Source organism: Pristiophorus japonicus, chromosome 11 (assembly GCF_044704955.1).
Source record: "Pristiophorus japonicus isolate sPriJap1 chromosome 11, sPriJap1.hap1, whole genome shotgun sequence".
NCBI lineage: Eukaryota > Metazoa > Chordata > Chondrichthyes > Pristiophoridae > Pristiophorus > Pristiophorus japonicus.
The window spans coordinates 152,792,766-152,806,808 of NC_091987.1; the positions used below are offsets into that span (position 1 = coordinate 152,792,766).

Below are 14,043 nucleotides of genomic sequence, written 5' to 3' on the forward strand. Positions count from 1 at the left end.
GTTAATTACTACATCCTTGTCCTGACATGGTTTCCAGATATTTCCTTTTGTCAGGGTTATTAGTTGGCCAGCCGGCCATCACTCGATGAGAGTGTGGTAATGAGCTATTATCTGCGTTGCATTGTGTCAGGATTGTCCAGTTTCTTGGTCAGTTATCTTTTTGCATCAAATGGATGAGGTCTGTACAAGAGATAATGGCTGGTGGTTTGAGTACTTCGAAAAGGGTGGGGCGGAGTGGAACTGGTGTCCTATAGACAATAGGAGAGCACCATGGGGGTACTTGTCTCAGCAGGACTTGCCTACTAGCTGTCTGGCAGCTATCAGCCATTTCAAGCCAGGTTTGGCTGTTTATGCAAACCGACTGCTTGTTGCAGAAATTCCTGGAAGGACCAGGACTCCATTTTTTTTTTATATTTAAAAGGGCACAAAAATACAGTGTGGTACAGCTTAGATAAAAATACATTTCCACAAGGTGGGGGTGGGTCGCATTCTTGACCCACTTCAGTCCGGTTCAAATGAAGGCACACCTTCGCCTTCACGGTGATTCCTCGCCATGGGTGCACATTCCAGAGGAGTAATGTACACATTCCAGGAATGACTCAGAAATACGGTCATTCATAGAATAGTAAGATACCGGGACTGAAATTGCAGTCGGGGGCTTCTCGCGGGCAGTTGCTTCCGACCTGAAACATTTTTCCGAAAGTACCTGGCGGTCCTGGAGGAGCGTGGGATTCCGGTGGGGAGGCGTTCTCTTCCCGCGCTGCGGAGCGTGCTCCCGTCCTCCAGGTTGCCATGGAGATGGTGCAGTCACGTGTGACTGCTCAACCAATCAAGTACAGTATTCTCAATTAATAGCAATGGGAATTCCGTATTTCCAGTTTTCTTTGCTATTAATGGGGGGGAAAAAAACAAACACACTAAACACATATAATAAAAAATAAAAAACACATCTCACATAATTAAAATTAGTTAATAAATATCTTGTAGAAAAAAAAAATTCCGATTTTTAAAGTTTTTTAAATTATGGTTTAAAATAAACTTATCGTAGTGGGGAGAGTTTTTAACAATAAAATGTTTTTATAATTTTATTTTTATATGTTTTTAAAGACTTACACCTGTAACAGTCGGCTATGCACCTGCTTTTATCAGGCACAAGAGTTTTGAGGATATTTGCTGGGCAAGATAATGGGTAAATCCCGCAATCTTGCCCATGCAAATATCCTCACTCCCGAGATACGGAAGGTCAAGCTCCAGCATGACAGATTGGAAAAGCCGGTTTTCAGCGCATGCGCATTGTGTGCTGAAAAGCAGCTTCTGCGATGCCTTCCCGGATCCGTAGAAACTTCGTACGTTCCCAGAGAGACCGGGATTTCCAGGCCATTGTTGTCACACATTGTCGAGTTGAAGCCTATGCGTTCGGGTACAATTGGGCAATGGTGATGTCACTGGACTAGTACTCCAAAGGCCTGGAGTAATAATGGCACCATGGCAGTTTGAGAATTAGAATTCAGTTAGAAACAATGCCAGTAAAAGTGACCATGAAACTGTCGGATTGTCATAAAACCCACGTGATTCACTGGTGTCCTGTAGTGAAGGAAACCTACCATCCTTACCCAGTCTGGCCTATATGTGACTCCAGACCCACACCAACGTAGTTGACTCCCTATCTAACAACATTGTGGGGATCACCATCCCCACTCAAACTGCTGTGGTTCAAGAAGATGTCCCACCACCGCCTTCTCAGGACAACTAGGGATGGGCAATAAACGCTGGCCTCGCCACTGGGAGTCACTTTCCAAGGATAAATAAGAAACAATACCATTCAAACAAGGGGAAAATGAGAATTTTTATTACGCAGCGAGTTGTCGAAATCTGGAACGCGCTGACTGAAAGGATGGTGACAGCAGATTCAATAGTTACTTTCTAAAGGGAATTTGAAAGTTACTGTTGCTTTTTAAGTTTATATACTCTTCAAGAATATACTTGAAAAGGAAAAATTCATAGGGCTATAGAAGGAGCAGGAGAGAGGGGAGACTAATCGGAACGCTCTTTCAAGGAGCAGGCACAAGCACGATGGGCCGAAAGGCCTCCTGTGCTGTATGATTCTGTGAACAGTGTCGATTTCCATTTAATCTCATACAAATGGATGCTAGCTTGGCATTTGTTGAGCTGCCCAGTTTTAGCGACATGTTCATTCAGTCTGATAATTGGGAGCGCTGGACTTGAATCCCAGCCTCTCCTTGTTGGCGAGAGTTACTGATCTTGGCCAAGTTAACAACATAAGGTCATAAGAATTAAGAGCGGGATTAGGCCATAAAATCCTTCGAGCCTGCTCCACCATTCAATGAGATCATGGCTGATCTTCTACCTCAACCCCACTTTCCTGCACTGTCCCCATATCCCTTAATTCCCTTAATATCCAAATATCTGTCTATTTGTATCCCTTTGAGGATGCTTTGTGTTCTCCTCACAGCTTACTGTCCCACCTAGCTTTGCATCGTCAGCAAACTTGGCTACATTACACTTGGTCCCTTTATCTCGGTCATTAATATGGATTGTAAAAATAGCTGAGGCCCCAGCACTGATCCTTGTGGCATGCCACTAGTTACAGCCTGCCAACTTGAAAAAGACCTGCTTATCCCTACTCTCTGTTTTCTGTCCGTTAAGGAATCCTCTATCCATGCGAATACGTTACCTTATCTAATAACCTTTTATGAATGCATTTTGGAAATCCAAAAATTCTACATCCCCTTTATGTACCCTGATCGATACATCCTCAAATTTGTCAAACACGATTTCCCTTTTGTAAAACTATGTTGACTCTGCCTAACCCTGCTATGATTTTCTAAGTGCTCGGATACCACTTCCTTAACAATGGAGTACAGCATTTTCTCGACGACTGATGTCAGGCTGCCACCCAGGTCCCAGTCTGTCCGCCCACTGCCACGGACAGAACCGCGGCGAGACTCCAGCCTGACTGGCCCCAGCGGCAGTCCCTGGGCAGCAAAAACTGAAGTTCCGCCCAGGGACTGCTGAGAAATGGGCGGGCCTTAGCTCTGACCAAGTTCGGGCCCTTAGCTCCCAACCTTGCAACCACGTCTCTGTAATGTCTATTAGATCAAACCCATTTAACTCTATTTGTGCCACTAGTTCATCTATCTTATGAATAAGAACATAAGAAATAGGAGCAGGAGTAGGCCATACAGCCTCTCGAGCCTGCTCCGCCATTCAATACGATCCTGGCTGATCCGATCATGGACTCGGCTCCACTTCCCTGCCCGCTCCCCATAACCCTTTATTCCCTTATCGGTGAAGAAACTTTCTATCTTTGTCTTAAATTTATTCAATGTCCTAGCTCCGTGCATTCAGATAAAGAGCCTTTAATTTGATTATTTACCTTTTATTCGCTGTTTTGACTTTATTCTCTGCTGCACTGTTACTGTTAAACTCCCTGTCCCGCTTTGCTTATTTTTACCCAAATCACTACATCGAAGAGGAGTAGGAGAGTTGTCCCCAGTGTCCTGACCAATATTTTTCCCTCAACCAACATAACTGATATAGAATATTTGCCCATTATCTCATTGCTGTTTGAGGGAGCTTGCTGTGTGCAAAGTGACTAAACTTCAGAGTACTGTGGGATGTCCTGAGGCTATGTAAATGCAAGTCTTGCTTCCTTCCCCTTGTCGGCAAGGTCAGTGACTAGCATTTGAACAGAAGGTTACCTCGCAAATCTGACCCTTGTGTTATTATGTGATCTATATTAGTTGAAAGGTAACACACTAATAGAATCACAGTATCACAATGACTCAGCACAGAAACAGACCATTCGGCCCATCGTGCTGGTGCTGGGTCCGAGAAAGAGCTATCCAGTCAGTCCCCCACACCCGCGCTTTCCCCATATTTTTCCCATTCAAGTATTTATCCAATTCTCTTTTGAATGTTATTGAATCTGCTTCCACTGCCCTTTTAGGCAGTGAAACCCCAACGTTGCACGAGGTAGGCAAAGCCATAAAACAGCTCAAGAATATCAAGGCTACGGGTGCAGATGGAATCCCTGCTGAGGCGCTAAAGTATGGCGGAGAGGCACTGTTGGCGCGGATACATGACCTCATCTCTCATCTGGAGGGAAGAGAGCATGCCGGAAGATCTCAGAGATACAGTGATCGTGACCATCTTTAAAATAGGGGACAAGTCCGACTGCGGCAACTACAGGGGAATCTCCCTGTTATCAGCCACTGGGAAAGTTGTCGCTCGAGTTCTCCTCAACTGTCTTCTCCCTGTGGCCGAGGAGATCCTCCCGGAGTCACCGTGCGGATTTCGTCCCCTACGGGGCAAAATGGACATGATCTTTGCAGCGCGACAGCTGCAGGAAAAATGCAGGGAGTAGCGCCAGTTCTTATACATGGCCTTTTTCGATCTTACAAAGGCCTTTGACACTGTCAACCGTTGAGGGTCTATGGAGCGTCCTTCTCCATTTCGGATGCCCCCAAAAGTTTGTCAACATCCTTCGCCTGCTCCACGACGACATACAGGCCGTGATCCTTAACAACGGATCCATCACAGACCCAATTCACGTCCGGACCGGGGTCAAACACGGCTGCGTCATCGCTCCAACCCTCTTCTCAATCTTCCTCGCTGCCATGCTCCACCTCACAATCAACAAGCACCCCGCTGGAGTGGAGCTAAACTACAGAACTAGTGGGAAGCTGTTTAACCTTAGCCACCTCTAGGCCAGGTCCAAGATCACCCCAACCTCTGTCGTTGAGCTACAGTACGTGGACGACACCTGCGTCTGCGCACATTGAGGCTGAACTCCAGGATATAGTCGGATGTATTCACTGAGGCATACGAAACCATGGGCCTTACGCTTAACATCCGTAAGACAAAGGTCCTCCACCAGCCTGTCCTCCCCAATCATCAAGATCCACGGCGCAGCCCTGGATAACGTGGACCACTTCCCATACCTCGGGAGCCTCTTATCAACAAAGGCAGACATTGATACGGAGATTCAACATCGCCTCCAGTGTGCCAGTGCAGCCTTCGGCCTCCTGAGGAAAAGAGGGTTCGAAGACCAGGCCCTCAAATCTACTACCAAGCTCATGGTCTACAGGGCTGTAGTAATACCCGCCCTTCTGTATGGCTCAGAGGCATGGACGATGTACAGAAGACACCTCCAGTTGCTGGAGATATATCACCAACGATGTCTCCGCAAGATCCTGCAAATCCCTTGGGCGAACAGGCGCACCAACATTAGTGTCCTCGTCCAGGCTAACATCCCCAGTGTTGAAGCACTGACCACACTCGATCAACTTCGCTGGGCAGGCCACATGTTCGCATGCCAGACACGAGACTTCCGAAGCAAGTACTCTATGCAAGGAGCTCCTTCACGGCAAACGAGCCAAAGGTGGGCAGTGGAAACATTACAAAGACACCCTTAAAGCCTCCCTGATAAAGTGCGACATCACCACTGACACCAAGGAGTCCCTGGCCGAAGATTGCCCGAGGTGGAGAAAGTGCATCCGGGAGGGTGCTGAGCACCTCTAGTCTCGTTGCCGAGAGCATGCAGAAATCAAGCACAGGCAGCGGAAGGAGCGTACGGCAAACCAGTCCCACCCACCTCTTCCCTCAACGACTGCCTGCCCCACCTGTGACGGGGACTGTGGCTCTCGTATTGGACTGTTCAGCCACCTAAGGACTCATTTTAAGAGTGGAAGCAAGTCTTTGATCCCGAGGGACTGCCTATGATGATTATGAGGGAGTGTATTCCTGATCACAGCAATTCAGCGTGTAAAACAACTCTTCTCATTTCTCCCCTGGTTCTTTTACCCATCACCTTAAATCTGTGTCCCCTTGGTTACCGGCCCTCTCGAAATAGTTTCTCCTTATCGACTCTATCAGAACTCTTCATAGTTTTGAGCACATCCACTAAATGTCCCCTTAACCTTCTTTGCTCTAAGGAGAACAACCCCAGCTTTTCTCATTCAAAAGCAAAACACTGCGAATGCTGGAAATCTGAAATACAAACAGAAAATGCTGTAAATACTCAGCGGGTCAGGCAGCATCTGTAGAGAGAGAAACAGTGTTAATGTTTCAGATTGATAACTTTTTCCAGTTCTGACGAAAGGATCACAGACCTGAAACGTTAACTCTGTTTCTCTCTGCACAGATGCTGCCTGGCCTGCTGAGTATTTCTAGTATTTTCTGCTTTTATCCCAGCTTCTCTAATCTCACCCCATAGGCTTCATACTCACATCACCCCTTAAGATACAAGATAAAGGACAACGGAAGTGTCTGAGATACAGTTGTAGCGATTGTGCCAGGATCATACCTCTCAGTCCCTCTAGCCCTCCTGCCTGGAGTTTGCCCAGAGGAGGCTGTAATGTATTTGCTTCATGGGTTCGTTGCTTAAGAATTCATAGCGACACATTGCTCTTAAGAACGAGTTGGTCTATCAGCAAAGGTTAAAAATCACACTACACATTACCAGTTCATCCACCAGGCTCACAGCCACCTGCCTCATCGTGGATCCTCCGAACCCAACTGGCTGGGGTTTTATTGAGTCTTGTGAACATCACGTGACTGGCTCAGCCACTCCCAACTCAACAGCTCAACAAGCCTGTGAGCATCCTCACGGGCATACATTACTGTGGTGGGCAGAGATGCTCCTGCTTCCCCAGCTCCAGGGACATCCCCCCCCCCCCCCCACTCCCCCCCCAAGGGACCTTCCACCCCCATGCTGTGGTACAATCCAGCAGTTGCCAGCCACTAAGGGGGGATTCTCTGACTTTTTCCCTTCTCGAGGATGGTCGGCCCATATGAACATGAGAAAATCTAGACAAATGAAGACCGAGGTCCATCTAATTTATCTTCTACCATCCTGCGAGTCGCACGATGTGTCGATAATGGAGCTGGCGATCGATCACTATCCACGAGTCGACAACAGACCCGAACACAAGGGGAGGAGAACCCCAGCAGTAAAGAGCTTTATAGAACCATAGAAATTTACAGCACGGAAGGAGGCCATTTCGGCCCATTGTGTCCTTGCAGGGAACATTAAGGCGGATTGCAAAAGTTTCTATAGATATGTAAAGAGAAAAAGGTTAGTAAAGACAAACGTAGGTCCCCTGCAGTCAGAATCAGGGGAAGTCATAACGGGGAACAAAGAAATGGCGGACCAATTGAACAAGTACTTTGGTTCGGTATTCACTGAGGAGGACACAAACAACCTTCCAGATATAAAAAAGGTCGGAGGGTCTAGTAAGGAGGAGGAACTGAGGGAAATCCTTATTAGTCGGGAAATTGTGTTGGGGAAATTGATGGGATTGAAGGCCGATAAATCCCCAGGGCCTGATGGACTGCATCCCAGAGTACTTAAGGAGGTGGCCTTGGAAATAGTGGATGCATTGACAGTCATTTTCCAACATTCCATTGACTCTGGATCAGTTCCTATCGAGTGGAGGGTAGCCAATGTAACCCCACTTTTTAAAAAAGGAGGGAGAGAGAAAACAGGGAATTATAGACCGGTCAGCCTAACATCGGTAGTGGGTAAAATGATGGAATCAATTATTAAGGATGTCATAGCAGTGCATTTGGAAAGAGGTAATATGATAGGTCCAAGTCAGCATGGATATGTGAACGGGAAATCATGCTTGACAAATCTTCTGGAATTTTTTGAGGATGTTTCCAGTAGAGTGGACAAGGGAGAACCAGTTGATGTGGTATATTTGGACTTTCAGAAGGCTTTCGACAAGGTCCCACACAAGAGATTAATGTGCAAAGTTAAAGCACATGGGATTGGGGGTAGTGTGCTGACATGGATTGAGAACTGGTTGTCAGACAGGAAGCAAAGAGTAGGAGTAAATGGGGACTTTTCAGAATGGCAGGCAGTGACTAGTGGGGTACCGCAAGGTTCTGTGCTGGGGCCCCAGCTGTTTACACTGTACGTTAATGATTTAGACGAGGGGATTAAATGTAGTATCTCCAAATTTGCGGATGACACTAAGTTGGGTGGCAGTGTGAGCTGTGAGGAGGATGCTATGAGGCTGCAGAGCGACTTGGATAGGTTAGGTGAGTGGGCAAATGCATGGCAGATGAAATATAATGTGGATAAATGTAAGGTTATCCATTTTGGTGGTAAAAACAGAGAGACAGACTATTATCTGAATGGTGACAGATTAGGAAAAGGGGGGGTGCAAAGAGACCTGGGTGTCATGGTACATCAGTCATTGAAGATTGGCATGCAGATACAGCAGGCAGTAAAGAAAGCAAATGGCATGTTGGCCTTCATAGCGAGGGGATTTGAGTACAGGGGCAGGGAGGTGTTGCTACAGTTGTACAGGGCCTTGGTGAGGCCACACCTGGAGTATTGTGTACAGTTTTGGTCTCCTAACCTGAGGAAGGACATTCTTGCTATTGAGGGAGTGCAGCGAAGGTTCACCAGACTGATTCCCGGGATGGCGGGGCTGACCTATCAAGAAAGACTGGATCAACTGGGCTTGTATTCACGAGTTCAGAAGAATGAGAGGGGACCTCATAGAAACGTTTAAAATTCTGACGGGGTTAGACAGGTTAGATGCAGGAAGAATGTTCCCAATGTTGGGGAAGTCCAGAACCAGGGGACACAGTCTAAGGATAAGGGGGAAGCCATTTAGGACCGAGATGAGGAGGAATTTCTTCACCCAGAGAGTGGTGAACCTGTGGAATTCTCTACCACAGAAAGTTGTTGAGGCCAATTCACTAAATATATTCAAAAAGGAGTTAGATGAAGTCCTTACTACTAGGGGAATAAAGGGGTATGGTGAGAAAGCAGGAATGGGGTACTGAAGTTGCATGTTCAGCCATGAACTCATTGAATGGCGGTGCAGGCTAGAAGGGCCGAATGGCCTACTCCACCTATTTTCTGTTTCTATGTTTCTAAATAGCGGGACATCTAGATAAGAATAGTGCAATCCAGCAGACGCAACATGGATTCATGAAGGGGAAATCATGTTTAACTAATTTACTGGAATTCTTTGAGGATATAACGAGCATTGTGGATACAGGTGTACCGATGGATGTGGTGTATTTAGATTTCCAAAAGGCATTCGATAAGGTGCCACACAAAAGGTTACTGCAGAAGATAAAGTTACGGGGAGTCAGAGGAAATGTATTAGCATGGATAGAGAATTGGCTGGTGAACAGAAAGCAGAGAGTCGGGATAAATGGGTCCTTTTCGGGTTGGAAATCGATGGTTAGTGGTGTGCCACAGGGATCGGTGCTGGGACCACAACTGTTTACAATATACATCGATGACCTGGAAGAGGGGACAGAGTGTAGTGTAACAAAATTTGCAGATGACACAAAGATTAGTGGGAAAGCGGGTTGTGTAGAGGACGCAGAGGCTGCAAAGAGATTTAGATAGGTTAAGCGAATGGGCTAAGGTTTGGCAGATGGAATACAATGTTGGAAAATGTGAGGTCATCCACCTTGGGTGGATGGGTGGGGGGGGGGGGGGGAGAGAGAAACAGTAAAAGGGAATATTATTTGAATGGGGAGAAATTACAGTGCAGAGCGACCTGGGGGTCCTTGTGCATGAAACTCTTTTAGAGTCTACCTACAAAACATAAAACATTAAACCGTGCCACCCGACCTGGGTGACACACCAGACATTTACAAGGCCCTTTTTTTCCTTTTTTTGGTTTTTTTTTGTGTTTTTCTTTTTTTTTTTGGGCGCTAAAATCAAATTTTTTCCAGTGCCCCTTATAAAAGGGGAGGGGGCCACTAAAAGCACCGGCAATTAAAACAAATTAAACTTTAAAACGTAAAATCAAATAAAAAAAATCCCAAAAAGTTAGTTTGCAGGTGCAGCAGGTAATCAGGAAAGCGAATGGAATGTTGGCCTTCATTGCGAGAGGGATGGAGTACAAAAGCAGGGAGGTCCTGCTGCAACTGTACAGGGTATTGGTGAGGCTGCACCTGGAGTACTGCGTGCAGTTTTGGTCACCTTACTTAAGGATGTACTAGCTTTGGAGGGGGTACAGAGATGATTCACTAGGCTGATTCCGGAGATGAGGGGTTTACCTTATGATGATAGATTGAGTAGACTGGGTCTTTACTCGTTGGAGTTCAGAAGGATGAGGGGTGATCTTATAGAAACATTTAAAATAATGAAAGGGATAGACAAGATAGAGGCAGAGAGGTTGTTTCCACTGGTCGGGGAGACTAGAACTAGGGGCACAGCCTCAAAATACGGGGGAGACAATTTAAAACCGAGTTGAGAAGGAATTTCTTCTCCCAGAGGGTTGTGAATCTGTGGAATTCTCTGACCAAGGAAGCAGTTGAGGCTAGCTCATTGAATGTATTCAAGTCACAGATAGATAGATTTTTAACCAATAAGGGAATTAAGGGTTACGGGGAGCGGGCGGGTAAGTGGAGCTGAGTCCACGGCCAGATCAGCCATGATCTTGTTGAATGACGGAGCAGGCTCGAGGGGCTAGATGGCCTACTCCTGTTCCTAATTCTTACGTTCTTATGTTTGTTAGGACGTGTATTAAGGGTAACGGATCCAAAGCAGGTCGACAGATCAGCCATGATCTCATTGAATGACTGAGCAGGCTTGAGGGGCCAAATAGCCGTCTCTGCTCCTATTTCTTATGTTATGTTCTCATAAACACCGACAGAGATCAGTTGGGCCAAATGGTCTGTTTCTGTGCTGTGAATATGTCTGCCTGGAAATTGATCCTTGCAGCGTTAGTGTTCAGTCACCACTCGGACTACTAAGGCCCCAATATGAAGGCAGTCGGCGGGGGCGCGCTTTGGGCCGGGAGTGAGCTGCTGCCATGTTGTCAGGACGAACAAGCGGCAACTTTACCCAGGCCTGAAGCAGGCGTTAGACCCGTCCCATTTACAGATAAAGGGCCCAGCGCCTGTTTGAAGCCCCCATCTGTAAGATTGGTTTGCCCCGAGGCAGCCAGCACCACACTGGACTGAATTCGGGGAAACCGGCCCGGGATCGCCGGCAACAATTGAGTGCTTACCTGGAGGTGAACGCTGCTGCTCCCCTCCCCAGCCCACATTTAACCCCCCTTCCCAATCACTGCTGCTCCCGACGTCCAATCCTTCCCCCACCCCCTGCCCATGGCCTCCTCTACTGACCCCGATCATGAACTACGCACCCACATTCCCCCCCCCCTCCTCCTCCACCCCCCATTGCACGCCCAAAAATGGTCATGGCCCAATTTCTCTGGATAGAACACTTGCTCACTGAGGTATTGTTGCCCCAGATTGGTGTTGAATTTACATCCCATCGGCGCAGACCGTGGTCTCCTGATTCTATTGTTGGTGTACTCAATTGTATCCTACTACCACCAACAGTATAAGATGACTCACAACCACCTTCTCAGGGCTTCTGGGGATGGGCAATGAATGTCGGCATTACTGCAACGCCCATATCCCATAAGAACATAAGAATTAGGAGCAGGAGTAGGCCATAAGGCCCCTCGAGCCTGCTCCGCCATTCAATAAGATCAGGTCTGATCCTCGACCTCAACTCCACTTTCCCGTCCGATCCCCATATCCCTCAACTCCCCTAGACTCCAAGGGCAAGAAATTTGTGTCTGGCGATGGTGCAAACAGGCGGGATGGGATCGGCCACCCGTTATACACAGCGCTTGGACTTCACCTCCATTGGCTGCAATGGTGGAACTGACCATCAAACGCCGGTAAGAGCAGGTGGCCAATCCGATCCGATACCACCTGTTTGCACCACCATCCGAGAGGAATTTCCACCCCCAAAAATCCATCTATCTCAATCTCGAATATAATCATCAACTCAGCACCCACAGCCCTCTGTGGCAGAGAATTCCAAAGATTCACCACCCTCCGAGTGAAGAAGTTTCTCCTCAACTCAGTCCTAAATGGTCGACCCCTTATTCTGAGACTGTGACCCCTGGTTCTAGACTCCCCAGCCAGGGGGAAACATCCTCCCTACATCTGCCCTGTCACTCCCCCTCAGAATCTTACATGTTTCAATGAGATCGCCTCTCATTCTTAGCGGTGGAGATGTTTTGGGAGGGAGTTCCAGAGCTTGGGGTCCAGGCAACAGAAGGCATGGATGAGGGTTTCAGCAGCGGATGAGCTAAGGCAGGGGCGGAGACAGGCGATGTTGCGGAGGTGGAAATAGGCGGTCTTCGTTATGCTGCAGGTATGTGGCCGGAAGCTCATTTCAAGGTCAAATATGACACCTAGGTTGCGAACAGTCTGGTTTAGCCTCAGACAGATGCTAGGAGAGGATGGAGTCAGTGGCTAGGAGGTCCATTCTACTCACTCTCTCCTCAGTTGACAATCCTCTCATCCGAGGAATCAACCTAGTTGATCCAAAGAATGAATACAATACCTCATCTGAAACCCTCCTCCATGCCTTTATTACCTCCAGAATTGACTATTCCAACTCGCTCCTGGCTGGCCTCCTACATTCTACCCTGCATATAAACTAGAGGTGATCCAAAACTCGGCTGCCCGTGTCCCAACTCACACCTAGTCCCGCTCACCCATCACCCCTGTGCTCGCTGACCTACATTGGCTTCTGGTTAAGCAACGACTGTCAAAATTCTCATCCTTATTTACAAATCCCTCCATGGCCTTGCCCCTCCCTATCTCTGTAATCTCCCCCAGCCCCACAAACCCTCGGTGTCTGCACTCCTCTAATTCTGCCCTCTTGAGCATCCCTGATTGTAATCGCTCCACCATTGGTGGCTGTGACTTCAGCTGACTGGGCCCCAAGCTCTGAAACTCCCTCCCTAAACCTCTCCGCCTCTCTACCTCTCTTTCCTCTTTTAAGATGCTCGTTAAAACCTACCTCTTTGACCAAGCTTTTGGTCACCTGTGCTAGTTTCTTCTTATCTGGCTCGGTGTAAAATTTATTTGTTTTGTCTTAACATTCCTGTGAAGTGCCCTGGGATGTTTTACTACATTAAAGGCACTATATAAATACAAGTCGTCGTTGTTACATCATCGCACCCTGTCAGCATATCTGCCTATTCCTTTCTCCTTCATGTACTTATTGAGCTTCCCCTGAGTATCAGTGTCTTTTTGCATTTTTCCGTTTTTGTATTTAGACAAACACTAAAATGTACCTTTAAAAAGCAACAGAAGTGTGGTATTGCAAGTGCACAGATAGATGAGTTATAAACAGTATACAATTTGGGGCAAAATGAAGTTGTTAGATGTGGAATAATTATTTTAAAAGCCTTTTACAATCGTCCCCGGCCCATTTATTGACTTGTAAAGTCATTAATTCTTTGTAGATTAGTCGTCATCATAGGCAGTCCCTCGTATTGAGGATGACTTGCTTCCACACCAAAAAGAGATGAGTTCACAGGTGTTTCAATGAAGTTCCTGATATTCCGGGTCCTGAACTGCATATTGAAGGGTGGAAGATGCCTGTGCGTGGATTTTTTTAACGTGTGGTGACCGTTGCACACCAGCCACCACACGGGCTTGACAGAGCTAGGTCTTGGTCCAGTGGCAAGGGTTAACCAAGACGACTGGAGACCAGCTCTGCTACATGGACCTAGTGTGCACACATATTGCAGTGTGGGCTGGCCCGTGCTGCCCCTGGGCCGTCTCCTCTTCTGGGCCCCGTAACTCATGCCTCTCCTGGGCCATGACCTCGCCGCTCCTGCTGTATCTGCCCACGCTCCAATCACCAACCTGGAGTTGGATGACGTTGAATCCAGTCGCCCTCTTCACAGCCGTCGCCCTCCTGCAGCAGCACGCACTGCTTCCTGGAGTGGCCCCACCGTCTCCACGCTCTTAAGGCCCCGGCCTGCCGCTGGTGTTCCTCAGATTAGTAGGTAGAGTGCTACAGACTTTAAAAATGGAATAGAATCCATTTCAAAAGAACTCCAATTTCTTCAATTATTTCATTTAAAGCTGATATATCCTTACTATACAGTATAAATGCACACGAGGCCCATACTTGAGGGAAGGTCACTCTGTGACCAGTTACCTTTATTACCAAGACCTCAAGTGCAGACGGTAGGTGGAGCTTCTTTTTATACCGGA

The 14,043-nt window shown here is 47.3% G+C and overlaps 1 protein-coding gene across 1 annotated transcript in view; it reads left to right on the top strand.

Moving 5' to 3' along the window:
- LOC139275617 (MAP7 domain-containing protein 2-like) overlaps window positions 1-14,043 on the top strand; it is a 223,728-nt gene that overhangs the window by 136,612 nt on the left and 73,073 nt on the right. The gene's annotated exons all lie outside the window — the stretch shown is intronic.